Source organism: Ovis aries, chromosome 3, assembly GCF_016772045.2.
Source record: "Ovis aries strain OAR_USU_Benz2616 breed Rambouillet chromosome 3, ARS-UI_Ramb_v3.0, whole genome shotgun sequence".
Classification (NCBI taxonomy): Eukaryota; Metazoa; Chordata; class Mammalia; order Artiodactyla; family Bovidae; genus Ovis; species Ovis aries.
The window spans coordinates 151,931,077-151,947,764 of record NC_056056.1 but is presented as its reverse complement, the minus strand read 5'-3'; the positions used below and the strand labels follow the sequence as shown (position 1 = coordinate 151,947,764).

General features: G+C 40.8%; 1 long non-coding RNA gene across 1 annotated transcript in view; it reads left to right on the top strand.

Moving 5' to 3' along the window:
• The window catches only part of LOC132659449 (uncharacterized), a 42,312-nt gene extending 25,957 nt beyond the window's left edge, over positions 1-16,355 (top strand). The window contains exon 2 of the long non-coding RNA XR_009599937.1: positions 10,570-16,355. This is a non-coding gene — a long non-coding RNA (uncharacterized LOC132659449). The remainder of the gene's footprint in view (positions 1-10,569) is intronic.
• The last annotated feature ends 333 nt before the right edge of the window (positions 16,356-16,688 follow it).

The following is a 16,688-nucleotide window of genomic DNA, read 5'->3' as shown; positions in this document are numbered from 1 at the left end:
GAGCTACATGCCTATAGATGTGTGCATTTAAATATATTTAATTTAAATTCAAATGCTGTGGATTTAAAGAGGTGTCATAGAATGGGTCTCAAGATGACGTTCCAGCTAATTCAAGCACCATTAACTTTTACATTTACTGTCCAATTTACTGGCAGAGGCAATGAAACTTTGATTTTGCTCCAAAATAGTCTGCATTATTTTCTTCCTGTTTAATGAATAGACAAGCTCAAGGGGAGAGAATCCAGGAGTGCTGGTGTCAAGAGAATGGTCAGACTGGCCAACTAGCTGTGGTTCCCTCCACTATTTGGAACTATGTAGCTGAAACGAGAACGTAAATAGCTGGCACAATCTTACAGCAGCCAATAGTCACCCCTGCCCTGCAGGCCACACTCTGCTCAGTCTGCCAGGCAGGAAGGATTTCTAATAAAGAGAAAAACAAGGGTTATACACAGATTCCAATGTAAGAGCAAGCTACTGCCTTCCTGTTTCCTACTGGGTTTTGCAGGCCTCCTTCAGCTACTCTGGGATGTTAGAATAAGCAATCTGTTTTGAGTTTGAAAAGGTTTGATGTTCCTTTATGTGGGGGTGTTCAATTCATCAGAAGAAAAATAAGTGCCAGCCTCCTGCTCTCAGTAGTGTAGTATGGAAATGTAGCACATCCTACTCTGACATTTCTCTTCTGCCTCCTTAGCCCCCGTTGCAAGATTGTGGTTTCCAGATTGTTTTGCTTTTTCTTTCTCTAAATTAGTTTTACTTTTCATGCCAACAGTCTTCACTTCAGTTCAGTTCAGTCACTCAGTCATGTCCGACTCTGTGTCCCCATGAACCGCAGCACGCCAGGCCTCCCTGTCCATCACCAACTCCCGGAGTCTACCCAAACTCATGTCCATTGAATTCAGTGATGCCTTCTAACTATCTCATTCTCTTTTGTCCCCTTCTCCTCCTGCCTTCAATCTTTCTCAACATCAGGGTCTTTTCAAATGAGTCAGCCCTTCGCGTCAGGCGGCCAAAATACTGGCGTTTCAGCTTCAGCATCAGTCCTGCCAATGAACACGCAGAGCTGATCTCCTTTAGGATGGACTGGTTGGAATCTCCTTACAGTCCAAGGGACTTTCAAGAGTCTTCTCCAACACCACAGTTCAAAAGCATCAATCCTTCTATGCTCAGCTTTCTTTATAGTCCAACTCTCACATCCATACATGACTACTGGAAAAACCAGGTCCCATTAACTAAAGTTCTAATACTTTTGAAGCAATGGGGAAAGCTGGTATTAGCCACCAGCCATGGCTGGACAAATGGGTTTGCAAACGCTCCACCTTCATGCTTTGTACCATGTCACACCCTGTTTCTGAGGCTCCTGGAGCACTGGATTTCAATAGAGTTTTCCTCCCACCCCCATGGCTCTAGTTCCTAAATCTCAGATGATTAAATCCACTGCCTCCTACTTACCTCTCAGAGAAAGTCTGTCAGGCCCTTGTAGCAATGACCCTGAGGCATCTCAGGAGTGCCTGAAAGGTGAGGTTCTGAACTCTGGCCATGTCCCCCTGGCGATTAACTCTACCTGGGGCCCTAACCCATTTGTTGTTGTTGTTGTTGTTCAGTTGCTAAGTCACGTCTGACTCATTGAGACCCCATAGACTGTAGCACACCAGACTTCCCTGTCTTTCACTATCTCCTGGAGTTTGCTCAAACTCACATCCATTGAGTCAGTGATGCCATCCAACAATCTCATTCTCTGTCGCCCCCTTCTCCTACCTTCAATCTTTCCCAGCATCAGGGTCTTTTCCAATGAGTTGGTTCTGCATCAGGCAGCCAAAGTATTGGAGTTTCAGCTTCAGCACCAGTCCTTCCAATGAATATTCAGGACTGATTTGCTTTAGGATTGACTGGTTTGATCTTCTTGCTGTCCAAGGAACTCTCAAGAGTCTTCGCCAGATCACAGTTCAAAACCATCAATTCTTGGGTGCTCAGCCTTCTTTATGGTCCAACTCTCACATCAATACATGACTGCTGGAAAACCCATAGCTTTGAGTGCTGTACTCCCAGCCCTTAGGGGCAAGGTTTCCTGCTCTGCCTTGGCCCAGGTATTAACCTGCAGCAGCTCTGGATCTAGCCCAAACGGGCTCCCCAAAGGATCTCTTCTCTACCCTCAAAGTCTATGGAGACTTTACCCACTTCTGGTTTTTATAACCATTCATCTTCTAAATCACATCCACCTCTATGGCTCCCTTCCCAGTCAGGGGAGGGAAAGAGGGCAGAGGTTATGATGTCTCCACTGAAAGTCTCTGATGGTTATCTCTTCATCTATCCTAGTAGACTACAGACTATGGAATTAGGGAGACTAAAAGATTAGTTATCCTCTGAGAACAGCTTTAATGTTAAACTACTTGAGAGTATGTAAATCTTTAAAGGGAAAATACATGCAAGAAAAACAACCCACGAGTGAGGGTGGATTTTTAAGTTCCTAGTTATTAGAGTTCTAGCCGGTTTTCAGATACAGGGTATGATCATTCGAGTGGTTGCTGCAGTGTAGAAATGGGAGCCACCAGGAACCAGGGCCAGATGACTTATTTTTAGTATTTAGACAAACATCTCTGTACAATTTAGATCTGAGAAGCAGGGTTCAGGATTTGGGATTTCTAAGGAAACAAGCGCAGCCCCACTTCCTCCCAATGTGGGGGTGGAGGAGGGTGCTGCAAGTGAAACACCACATAGTTATGGAAGCCTTAACTTCCTGGTGTAGCAGTAACACAGAGCAGTTTTCTTGACCTCAGGAATTTCCAGTCTTTAACAGCCGAATGTGTAACATACAGACATACATCTATATACACACATACTATATTCACACATACAAAACGTGAGCTGCACTAATTTTGTGTTGCAGGATGGGGGAGTCGAGGGGTACTGGAGAAACAGACACATTTTCAATAGGTTTCTCATAGTTTTCTACATTTGCTTCTTTTTGCCCCCCTTCTCTACAAGGATGGTCTTAAAAAAAATGAATGCACACTTAATTTTCTTAAAAGTTTATGTCTTTTTCTTAAAAGACAAATATGTTTAATCAGTGAACTACTGAACTCCTCTGCTTCATTTTTCCTGGTAACCTATTAACAGCTAGAATACGGTTCTGCAGAGTCCAACTTGAAAAATGCCAAGTGTGATGGTTAATTTTATGTGTCAACTTGGCTGAGCCACAGTGCCCAAATATTTGGTCAAATATCATTCTTAAAGTTCCTATGAGGATGTTTTTTGTATGAGATACACATTTAAATCAGTGGACTTTGAGTAAAGGCAGATTGCCCTCTTTAAGGTATGCGGGCCTCTTCCAATCAGCTGAAAACCTGACTAGAACAAAAGGCTTGACCTCCCCTGAGCAAGAAGGAGTTCTACCAGCAAACTGCCTTGGACTTAAACTGTAACTCTTTACTGATTCTTTAGCCTGCTGATTTTCCCCATCAGATTTTGGACACATCAAGACTGCATAATTGCAGAAACCAATTTCTTAAAATAAATTTCTCTATATATGTGTGTGCATATATACTGGTTCTGTTTCTCTGGAGAACCTTGACTAACACTAAATTAATGTGAATTTGGAAAACAAAATGGAATCTATTTCCAGATAGACTGTTATTCATTGTGAAAAAAAAAAAAAAGCAATAAGAACACACACATTTCTAATACTCTATACAAATAGATTTTGAGATAAAGTTAAAAACCAGGCACTGTGATCAACTGTGAAACATGTCAAAACAAAGTAAATCTTAAAGGAAAAGGTACCATCATAAGAAGTAAGGAATTAAGACATTAAAAAAAAAAAATCCTAGATTCTTACTGAGGGACTATCTAAGGCAAGCCAGATAGACATGGAGCTTTAAGCTGACATGCTGGCAAAGGCCTCAACTCAGGGCTGGCTGATGTGTTCATGCTCTCAAAACAGAGCCACAGAAAGAAGGATGCGGAGTCATGTGCTCTGCATGATAAAAGCACAACCAGAGAAAAACTGGAGAAACCAACACCCCAAAAACACAGAGTCAGTGTAAGGATTGGAAGGGAAAGGCCTGAGACAGTTCCCAGGACCTTTGGTGATCTTTTCACTGAGCACAAGAGAAGGTACCAGAAGCAAGTCATCCCACCCTGTACCTTGAGATGGGATGACTTCACTTTCCCTTTATCCATGCTACTTTGACACCTCTACATTTCTTAAAGCTTCTGTTAGCAATTTTTTTTTTTAGAAATTTTTCAGATATTTTTCTAAGTATCTGAACACTGCAACTTTGCTTAACTAGACTTACAGTCTAGTTAACTATATTAATTTGATTTCAATACTATGTGGTCTCCTAAAAAAATGTGATGTTTACAATAAAAACACAAGGGCATATATTCTTAAAAAGTCAAAGGAAAAAAGTAAACGAAGTGGAAAGTGAGATTATATTCTATTTTAAGAAAAAAGCAATAGAAAAACAGCTAAGTTTCAAATACAATTCAACAAGCATTAACTAGAGACTTCTTTACAAATCTGCTTCATCAGCATAGCATGGATGTTAAGAGGGGTACCACTTCTAGTTGTGGCCTAAGATCCAGTTACTTAACTGCTCTGTGTCTCTCTTCTTCTATTTTCAGAATGGAGATAACAGGGGGAAAAAATTAAACTTTCCCTCCAACTTACCACAACTTCAAATTATTAGTTTTTTCTCCATTCCTAACCCAGTGAAAATTCCTGAAAGAAAAATTTAGGAGAGAAAGGAGAAGCAACATTTATTGCATACCAACTATTAGTTGGCACACTATAAATGATCTCATTTAATCACCATAAACCTGTGAGAAAACATTTTTATCAATATACACATGAAATAGAGCCTTAGAGGCTCCAAGGCTTAGATCAGAAGCTGCAAATGACCTAAAATCTATTCTCCTATGAAGCATAGCATGGAGTAATGCTCCACAGAGCAAGGTACCTAGGTCAACCAGCCTTAGAATCGCTCAAAATGCCTGTTAAAGAACAGTGTGCCCTAAAAGAGAGTGACAGAAGGGATATTTCATCAAGGAGTGTCAGGGAATGTCTGGGACCAGAGAAGGCGGGTTTCTTCCCAAAGAAAGAACAGCAGCAAGTAGGCAGACTGTAAGGTAGAAAAGAGCTTCTCAGAGTGAAGGAAATAAAACAGCATCCATGTAGTCGGACAAGAGGAAGGGTGTTGTGAAATGAACCAGGAGAACAGGCATAGGCTTAGTGATACAGGGCCTTGTAAATCATGCTGAAGGTTTAGACTGAATTACAAGGGCAACTTGGGGCCACTGGGAGGACTCCGAGCCAGAGCTGATACAATCACTGTGGCTGTGATCTGGAGAATGGATTAGAAGTGGGCTGGGAGAGACTGAGAGATCAGTTGGTTAGGGGGTTTTGGTTATGGATGCTGAAAATGGAAGTAGACACACAAGTAGAAGAATCTGAGATAAATTTTTGGTGGAAAATTGAAAGAATCTGGAGATGAACTGGATGCGGAAAATAAAGAAGAGAGAAATAAAGTGTAGTCGCTCAGACATGTCCAACTTTTTGCGAACCCATGGACTGTAGCCCATCAGGCTCCTCTGTCCATGGGGATTCTCTGGGCAAGAATATTGGAGTGGGTTGCCATTTCCTTCTCCAGGGGATCTTCCTGACCCAGGGATTGAACCTGGGTCTCCCTCACTGCAGGCAGATTCTTTATCATTACTCCCAAGCTCAACTTTGAGCATCAGGCTGAATAGTTGGGCCATTTACCAATAAAAGACACAAAATCACTGTCTGGGGAAAGGACCAGGATCTGTATATTTCTAGAAATCTCCCAGATGATTCCAATGGCTAGTCCCAGTTGAGAAAATCAAACAAGAGGGGGTGCTACAGAGGATAGTAGTAAAGTTTAATGACTAATGATTGTATATTTCTTTGGAGGTAGCTTGCCTTGTTCAAAATTTGTCACTGAGGAAGTTGGCTTCCTCATTTGTAAAATGGAAATAACAACAGAACATATGTTATGGAGCTGTTGTAAACCATTAATCTTATAAAATATTTGGAATGTTTTCAAGCTACCCTTCTTATATCAGTCAGTTGAATCAGCCAGATGCTTTCACATCTCCAAGCTCTTGCTTCTCCTTTTGCTTCTTCCATGTGGTGATATCCTATATTCTCTTCAGAGAGAGTCTTCCTTGACTACTCCCCCTACTACCACCATCCCCAGCCAATCAGCAGGGCCATTTCTCCTGGTGCATGATCATAGAATTTAACACATTCCGCTCCATTCAGTCACTCAGTCGTGTCCAACTGTTTGCAATCCCATGGACTGCAGCACGCCAGGCCTCCTTGTCCATCATCAGCTCCCAGAGGTTACCCAAACTCATGTCCATTGACTCGGTGATGCCATCCAACCATCTCATCCTCTGTTGTCCCCTTCTCCTCCCACCTTCAATCTTTCCCAGCATCAGGGTCTTTACAATTATTTCTTTATTTGTTTGTCTCCTGAACAAGACTTTAAACTTCTAGAAGTAACCGGCCTTATCTTACACAAACTTATGTCCACAGAACTTACTCTGATGTCATAGACTGAAATCCAGAATGAATTTGTTGGATTTAATTGAATTTAGCTAAGTTAAAAAAAAAAAAAAAAAACATGTTACCCTCAGGGAACAGATCTTATAAACTCTGGTTTAATTATGTTGTTCTATGATGCAAACACAGCAAGTTAACACTCAAGGGATATAAAAAATTTACCCTAAGTGGCTATTTAGGCACAAACTCAAGCCTAAACCAGTCATGCCAAACATAACACCTTTCTTATCTGCCTCTCACCTCTACTTTGTTCTTCCTGGGCAATGTGGGGCCCATGCCTTTCTGAGGAACAGAAGAAGGGGGAAGGCAGTTGGGGAGGAAGACACATACTCCTACAACTTTACAAAACCTTCCTTCACTCCTTAATGGGGGAAAGGAAGGTAGAGAGAGCTGCTGCATGTGCTGGAAGAAGCATGTCAGATTGGTTTGAGTCCTCTGTACCCCTGTGACTTGGTATAGTCGGTCTAAACACCAGTAGGCAAATACCAGTGACATTACAGGCAGAGCAAACTGGCCCAGGACAAATTTTGTAAGAGACCCATGGTTTTCATCATGACCTTGTATGGAAGCAAAACTTGATCTCCTTCATGCTAAAGCTTCCGGAGCCTTCAACCTCCAAAAAGCACGCATGATGGACTAGTTGTACACTTTAAACCAAAGTAACTTCAGAATCTGACCCCACTCATGTTAATGTTTCTGGAGACCTCAGTCTCCAGAAAGTATGCAGGCAATAGTGGTCAGGCATCTGAGACTGAAATAACCTGATAAAAGGTTTGGATCCCTGAGAGAAAAGAAGAAAAGAATTTGTCATTCTATTCTTTAATCTCAAGGCAAATGGGCATAGCAGGAGGCAGTTTTAAATGTATAAACTGACAGTTTTTGGAGCCAAACAAATCTGAGTCCAATCCTGACTCATTCACTTTGGTTCCTATGCTCATTAAAGTTAATACTAAATAATAATGATAATAACAACAGCTAACACCAACCAGTCCATCCTAAAGGAGATCAGTTCTGGGTGTTCACTGGAAGGACTGATGTTGAAGCTGAAACTCCAGTACTTTGGCCACCTGATGCAAAGAACTGACTCATTTGAAATGACCATCCCTGATGCTGGGAAAGATCGAGGGTAGGAGAAGGGGACGACAGAGGATGAGATGGTTGGACTCATTGACCATCACCGACTCAATGGACATGAGTCTGGGTAGGCTCTGGGAGTTGGTGATGGACAGGGAGGCCTGGCATGCTGCAGCTCATGGGGTCACAAAGAGTCGGACATGACTGAGTGACTGAACTGAACACTTACATATGTTTATTACATGCCAGACTGTTAAGTGCCTTACATATGTTAACTCATCTTAGTCCTGAGAAAAATAAAATCCACCAAGGAAGACACTTCTCTCATACTTTACAGTGAAAGAAACAGTCCTTCACTGTTAGAATGATTGAGTAAATGGTTCAGTTCAGTTCAGTTCAGTTCAGTCGCTCAGTCGTGTCTGACAGTAAACAGCAGAGCCAGGATTCAAACCAAGGCAGTGTAGGTCCTGAACCCATGTAGTCTGGCTTCAAACACCAGGCTTACATCCACTGCATTTCCCTGCCTCCATGTGCCTCAGTACATCATCTGACTGCGGGAATCTATGTTTCATTGTCAAGTGGGTATAATTCAAGTGGGTATAATGAGGCCAACCTTAGTGATGTGTTGAAGGATATGGTGTAAGGAGAATCCTGAATACCAAAGGAGCACCTAGACTAGGTCAAGTGCCTTTAATTTTCAACCTGTATGCTCATAATGTATTATGTGAATTCTAGGAGAATGCTAATAAAAGTCAGTTATCTAGAGTATCCAAGAACAGCAAATGTATGGGTGTGTGGGTTAGACAAATTGGATGCTCCAGAATGTACTTTTCTAAAATTTTAATTGATCCAGAAGGCAGTTTTAGTCTATAAAGTCAATTATCTCAATACTTCTTTGTTTATTTAAATACTTCATTGTTTATTTAAACAATGGCTTCTGTTGTCAACAGAAGCCCACCAAAGAGCAATAACCAGCTGGAGGTATGAGTCAAAAGGTGGGAGAGCCTGAGGGAAAACAATTACTTAGATCTGGAGCAGCAAGTTTCAGAAAAGTTCCTGATGCATGATCAGAACATTTCCAGAGGAGAAGAGGAAGACCAGTGTAATGAGAGGAACCTGCATGATCAAAGGCACTGAGGTGTGAATGAGAACTCCCTTTTCTCGGGGTTAGAGCAGAGTGAACGGTGAACAACAGCAAGGATGATGGAGGCCTGGGAAGCTGGACAGGGTGAAGGATGTCACACAGTGGACTGTGGATTTCATTCTATGTGTGACAGGGAGGCACCAAGAGTTTTAGAAAGGACATCAGACTTGTGCTTTAGCAAGACAATTTGTGCAGTGTTGTGTGTGGATTAAAGTGGAAAGTATAGCCATCAGGGAGACCAATTTTGAGGTAGAAAGTATAACAGAAGTTTTTTTCACACCAATATATGAAAATATACACCAAAATACACCACTGTATTAAAATCTTGAGAGAGAAGGACCAAATATTATTTGCACTAAGAGTGAAAATAAATCATTGCTGCTTCTAATGAGATTAAATTAAAAAACTGTAGTTCTTAGCAAAACTGCCACGTAAAATTTTAGACACACAAAGAAAATAATTGTAGAAATATGCACATATTTCCACCAGAGAATGGAATCTGGACGAAGTGGGCAAAGTAAGCAAAGAAGTAAACAGCATTCAGAGCTTAAGAAATGCCTTGCTTTTCACCAAGAAGGGCCAACATTGTTTTCTTTGAATTGGCTCTTGTACTTCCTTGCAAAGAAATTGATAGTGTTGTGGGAAATTCAACTATTGAAATAACAACGAAAACTGCAACCCAATATGAGGAAACTGGTATTATGTCAAAGCAACAAGTCACTGAACTTTTGACCCGCACACCCAAAAAAGTGGAGAGAATGTTTCAAAAGAATCAAGTCTGAATAATAAAAAACAGCACACCACTTCCCCTCATCCACATCTGACCGTGGGGGGACAGACAGGAACTTGGCTAACTTAGGTCGAAGCCAAAATACTGTTTCTTCAAGGTTCCTCCCAAGACCCTCTTTCTAAGTGACATGTCCCCTCACTGAATATTCTTCCCCATACTGATCATTCTCACTACTTGTATGGGTAATTAGTCTAAATATTTGTTCTTCTCAAACAGGGCCTTTTAACTATTCTTTAGATATTTTATGTATACATAGTTTGTTTCTCCAATTTAACAGTAAGAATTTAAAGTGGGAATATTTGGGTATATTTTTATAATACTTTCACCGGGGCATACAAAAAGAGAAGATAATAAAGCAACAGTAACAATAGCAGCTAAGCTAGTTTGAATGCTAGCCATGTTTTCGGCATTGTTTCAAAAGCTATACATGTATTAATCACTACAACAACTACATGAGGTTGATGCCATTACTGCCCTCAGTTTACACTTGAGGAAACTAAAGTATAGGAGAGGTAATCATTTTTATCACAGTTACACAGCTTGTACGCATATGATCTCAGGAAGTCTGATATCAGAATTGTGCTTCAAAATACCATTTAATGTATTATTTTCTTTGAATTTGAATTCAAAAAGAAATTTGAAAATCAGAGGTACTAGGTAGGAACTGGAGACATGATCTGGGATCAAGTAAGGTTTGGTTTTTTAAGACTTTGAGAAACAATTTTTTCGTAGCCTCCAAAAGATTTTGTGGGCCATCATACACAGGGTCATCTCTAATTTGGACACCAAGGGAAACACGGTGTCTTGGACTTCTGCCTCCACTGTATTGCCTCTATTTTAATCTGCTGTCATTTACTATGACCTGACAATAATGTGAATAAAGCAAATACAGTGGTAGTAAGTAGAAGATGCATACCAAACAGAAAACATGTTCACTTCTCACTGAACCAATAAACTCTTCTCTCACTTTCTATTTAGTTAATGGCTGTGACTGGCATGTGAGAAGAGTGAGGAGAAATTACTTCAGTGGCCCCACAGGAGTTCAGAGCAGAGAACAGGGCATCATCAGGTCTGGCACTGTTCTTGAGCACCAAGTCCCTCGTCTACCACCACAGTAAGTACCTGCCTTCCTTTAAGCCAGAACAGCACACCCCACTGGAAAGCAGGGCTGAGCTGTGAAAGCAACAGGTACTATCTCCAAGCTGTCCTGGTCTTTGAGGCTTTGCGTTCTTGAGTGGTCTACACATTGTGTTTCAAATTCCATTTTTCTAGTGTACAGCTTAGCCTTAACTTTCCTCTCTCTCAGGTCTCAGTATACCCTCTTCTCTAGTTCTATCCCTATACTCACTTGAGTACCTGGCCAGCTCGCCATATTCTCGTGAAGGGAGGGTTTGGCCACAGGTAATATCTTATCAGAGAACAGACTCTGGACCAACTTGCACCTTAACTCACTCCTACCCTTATCATACCCATCATGTATCATGCACAAGGCCTATTCTGGGCACAACTGGCAGCAGGGACATTGTAATAGGACACCTGAGGCCCTATTAGGTAAGCCTCTGGTAATGACATGACAAGCAAGCCATCAAACCACTGTGCTGCCCTGAGACCATCACATAAGAGAGCCTGGCCAGCCTCCATGAGGAGAGAGACCACTGCAGTCAACACACAGAACCAACCTCGAGAAATGTGAGTGAGGTCCTCTTGTCTCTGCTGTGCTGACAGATGACTGCAGCAGTATCAGGAGTGACCCCAGGCAGGGCAACAAAAGAATCACCCAGCTGAGCCCTGGCTCCTCAGATCTCAGACCTTCCCTGCCCAAACTGCTAAGATGTAGTAATTTATGAGCAGATAATATTAAGTAGATTTTGGCAAGGTTTGTTATGAATAAATAGATAACTACCAAAAACTCCAAGTGAAAACTGAGAAAAGAATCTTAGTATCTCTTAAAGTTATACCATGATACAACATACTATCTTCTTCAACAGTCACCATTAAACCATTAAACCAAGGTATAGTGTCTATCTGCCCTTCACTACTGCCACAACTACAACAGCATCACGCATGCACACATTCTTCAGTCTCTTGCCTGCTCTATCAGATGTTCTTCTGGACTTTCCATTGCTGTATTTCTAGCTCAGTCCTTTTAACTAATCCCATTCCCATATTTCCAGTTTCTTCAGTCTATGAAGAGTAGCCATCACTTACTATGTACCAGAAACTGTCAGCTTCTCACCATCAACTTATCAAGCAGACACCATTGTTCTGTTCACTTTATATAAGAGAAAGCTTAACTACAGTAGATTAAGTCTACTCAAAGTCACAAAGCTAGTAATGGTTGATGGAGCTAGGATTTGAATCCAGGTAGAAAGGCTCAAATTCAAACCCTTAAAATTTACACTAGTCTGTACAAACTCTCCAGGTGACCCCTCAACCCCCCAGGCACTCCAGACTTTACATTTCAAAACCAAACTCATCCTTTTCTCTTACAAACCTCACATTCCCTTCTTTGATAAATACCATTTACATACATGCCCAAAGAATAAACTTCCCATGCGTCTGATGAGGAACTTCACCCCCTGGAATCCATGCACTCTCATTCATCTCACTATCATTGCCGTACAGCAGGATATCATTATTTTCATCTTAAATAACTGCAAATAGGCTTGCTGCTAGTCTCCTTACCTGTGACTGGATGGGTGAGTCACTTTTCCTCTTCACTATCTTTTTGTTTTCCCTCAGTCCACACCTACATCATTAATATGTTATATGTTAAAAGTCCAGTATATTAAGGATATACTTTGCCAGCAGAATATACCATGGTAAGTACAAGATAGTTGGCCATACTGGTATGAGTATGACTATGTATGATTATTGGAGCTTGTGGGTGTGTGTTTGTGTGTGTGTATGTGTAAGAGGTAAGTGTTGCTTGTGAATAGGGCAACCAATTCCTTTCAGTTTGCCCTACCAAATAAATTTCCCCTATTTTAGCACGAAGAGTCTTGCATCCCAGAAAACTGCTGTCTTCCAGGCAAAACCTGACAACTGGTCAGCCTTCCAGAGGGAGTGACTGAGTGCAGGATTTAACTAAGTGACTCAATATGGAAGGCTGTGCTGATGTTCTGCCTCCACTGAAGCCAGCTGACATTATGGCTTTTCTCTCTCTCCCTTTCACAAAACTAACCAGAAAGAGGAGTGATAGTAAATGCCACCAGTTTCTTATATCCTCATTTCAATCAACCTACCAGCATCCTCTGAAGCAGATGACTGTGGTTGCTTCTTAAAATGTGGTCTTCACTTGGTTTCCAGCCCTCACTCTCTCCTGATTTTTCTCTAGTCTTAATCTCTCAACCTTATTTGATGACTCCTCTTTCATTGTCTATCTTCATGTTGGAAAGCCCCAACTTTCTGTTTGGCCCTAGTGATTTTTCTTTTTCAGTATCTACTGGATACATAACCTTACCTAATACACTCTCAAGTTCAGAATCAATTACAGAATAGATATACAGTCAAGAAGAGGAGATTAAAACATCACTTTGTTACTGATTTTTAATATACTTATACTGGAGAATATGGCTGAGTCACAGATAACTGGGCTTGCTAATATTTTAGTGACTAACCCATTCAGAGATAGTTACATTTAGACAACCACAGGTTTCTCCCAAAGCAAACAGACTCTTGAAAAACTCACAATATGAAAGATTAGAAAATGTATATTCTCTGAAGGTAGACATCCCCAAAAGATACACAAAATTAATTAACTGTTAATAGTGGATTCTGTCTTCCAAAATGACCAATTAATGTCAACCCTCCTCCCCTGGGGAACAATGACTAAGAAGACAGTAAGAAGTCAGGACTGGGACACTGATGGCAGTTGGGCTTCCCTGTAGCTCAGTCGGTAAAGAATCTTCCTGCAATGCAGAAGACCCGGGTTCAATCCCTGGGTCAGGAAGATCCCCTGGAGAAGTAAATGGCAACTCACTCCAGTATCCTTGCTTGGAGAATCCCATGGACAGAGGAGCCCAGGGGCTAGTCCACGGGCTTGCAAGTGCTGGACACAATATACCAATTTACTTTAATGACTTTCCACTATATCTCCAGCTTCAACCTCTTCCCTGAGATTCAGATTTACATGTCCACCCACCTACCCAGCCTCTCTGCCTGAAAGTCTAATAAGCATTTCAAACTCAACATGTCTAATAGAGAACTTGAGCTTTTCAGTATCCTCTTCACTTCTGGGTTAGTTTGCTAGGATTGCTTGGGTATTGCTATGCCATAATAAAATGCCATAGGCTGGGAGGCTTGAACAACAGAAATTTAGTTTCTCACAGTTCTGGAAGCTAGAAATCTAAGATCAAGGTGCCAGCAGGGTTGGTTTCTCCTGCAGTCCCTCTCCATGGCTTGCAGACAGCCTCCTTCTCATTTACTTCACATGCCTTTTTTCTGTGCACATGCATCCCTGATGTCTTTCTCTTCTTATAAGAACACAAGCCATATTAGATTAGAGCCTGTCTTATGAACTTATTTAACCTTAATTTCCTCTTTAAAGGCCCTATCTCCAACTACAGTCACATTGGGAATTAGGGTTTCCAAACAGAAACTGGGAGAAAGACAGAATCCAGTCCATTAACAACATTTTTCCACAATCTGGCCCCCATTTCAGGAAATGGCACTACCACTGGCCAGTTGCCAAAACTTTAGGAATTGCGTAGGGCATATCCAGCACATTAGCAAGTTATTAACACCATTTCCATATCCCACCACCTCCATTACAGACTCTAGGTTCAACCATTATCTTATACCTGCTCTATTGAGAGAGGCTCCTAACTGGATTTCCTGCTTCCGTCTTGCCTTTCCTGCTTCCTTTCTTGCCCTGCCATAGTCTATCTTCCATATATCCATCAGAGGTATCTTTAAATTAAGTCAGATGTTATTGCTTCTCTGATTTGAACACTCCAATGGCTTCTCATTACTCTAGAATAAAACCCAGTATAGTCTCCGACTCACCATGATCTATCCCTTACCTAGCTGTCCTTACTGCACATCATGCTTCCCTACCATCCCCTCAACTTCAGTCACTTTGGCCTCCTTGATTTTCTTAAAGCAGGAAAAGCTCATTTCTGTGTCACAACCATTGCAATGTGGTGGTCCTTGTCCTTCTGTCTGGAACTCTGTAGGACTGTGTTCCCCTTTTAATTTTATTTATATCTCTACAATTGTAACTTCCCTAATAGAATCTTCCTTGACTTCCTTATTTACAATATACCTCCCCCCCACCATGACTCTCTACTCCCTTACCCTCCTCTATTTTCCCTCAAAGCATTTATGACTACCTGAAACTACAGTGGATTTGTATTTGATTAGTTGTTTACTGTTAGTCTTTTCTATCAGACTGGAAGCTTTGAGAAGCTTCTTGTTCTCTACGGTACTGAGAACAGTTCTTTAGCACAAAACAGAAAATTTGATCATGCTATTTCCTTTCTTAAGTGCTCCACCATCTGACTTCCCACCCAGTTAAAATCTTAGCATTTTATGCGGTATATAATAAAGTTTTCCTACTCTTCAGTTTCACCTCCAGCTACTCACCATGCAGCCCCTAATAACCTTTTCAAGACCAGAGTCATGCTCACTCATCTTGGAATGTTTGACCTCTAGCATAGTACCTGGCACAAAATGGCTACAAAGCAACTGACATTAAGTGGCAGGAATTATTATATAAAGCAGAGAGCATAAAGTGTCTGCATTTTACATTTAACTAGTTTGCTACTATGTTGATAAAATGGTGATAATAAAATTATCCCTACCGATCCCACAGGTTTATTGCTTTTTCATAAAAATCAAATTCATTAATATTTATAAAGCACCTGCTATGTACCTGGCATCATCCCAGGTGGTGGGAATACACTAGTGAGTGGATTAGATGAAGATTTCAGCCTCCATGGAATTTACACTCTAGTAAAGGGAAGGTATTTACACACACATACACACACACACACACACACACACAAGTGCAACAGAGAGAACTAAATCAAGAAAGAAAGGTGAAGAGTATCTGGTGCAACGCATATCACATTTCACATCTGGCAGTCAGGGAAGTCCTTACAAGGCTGATGACATTTGAACAGAGACTTGAAAGTGTTGAGGGAACAAGCCAGATAGGAGGTTCTGGGGAAAGAACATTCCCTTCAGAGGACACAACAAAGGCAAAGGCCCTGAAACAAGAGCACGGTCTACAGAGCTCAAGGCTACATTAAAGACCACAAAATAAGTGTCGGTAAATATAAATGGGTCAAATCAGACATATGCTCCCAGACCACAATTGAATTGAAGGTGGGAAGAGAAGGGAACCACAGAGGATGAGATGGTTGGATGGCATCACCAACTCAGTGGACATGAGTTTGAGTAACTCCAGGAGTTGGTGATGGACAGGGAGGCCTGGCGTGGTGCAGTCTATGGGATTGCAAAGAGTGGGACACAACTGAGTGACTGAACTGAACTGACAATAAATAATAAAGCATCTCTGGATAATTCCTCAATATTTGGAAACTAAATAACACTTCTAACCACCCCATAGTTTGAAGAAGAAGTTATAGGGAAAATTAGAAAGTACTTTAAACTGAATGAAATTGAAGACACAAAATATCCAAATTTTGTGAAATTTCTAGAACTAAAACACCTATATTAGAAAAGAACAAAAGTTTGAAATTAATGACTTCAGCGTCTATCTTAAGAAGCCAAAAAAATAAAATCATATAAAACCCAAAGTAAGGAGAATAAAATATACTGATAAAGATCAGAGTAAAAAATAATGAAACAGAAAATACAAAAAAAGAGAAGAGAAAGAAACAGTAAAAAAAAAAAAAAAAGAAACTTACTCTTCAGGAAATCAATAAAACTGATAAACCTCTCATAAGTAAGATCAGAAAAAGAAGACACAAACTACGAATATCAGGAAAGAGAGAAGTTACATGATAAATTCTACTGGTATTAAAAGAAAAATAAAGAATTATTATGAACAACTTTTTGTCAAGAAATGCAACTAACCTTTCCAAAACGTACAAATTTCTGGAATAGTGTCAGCTATCATAGCTTATTCA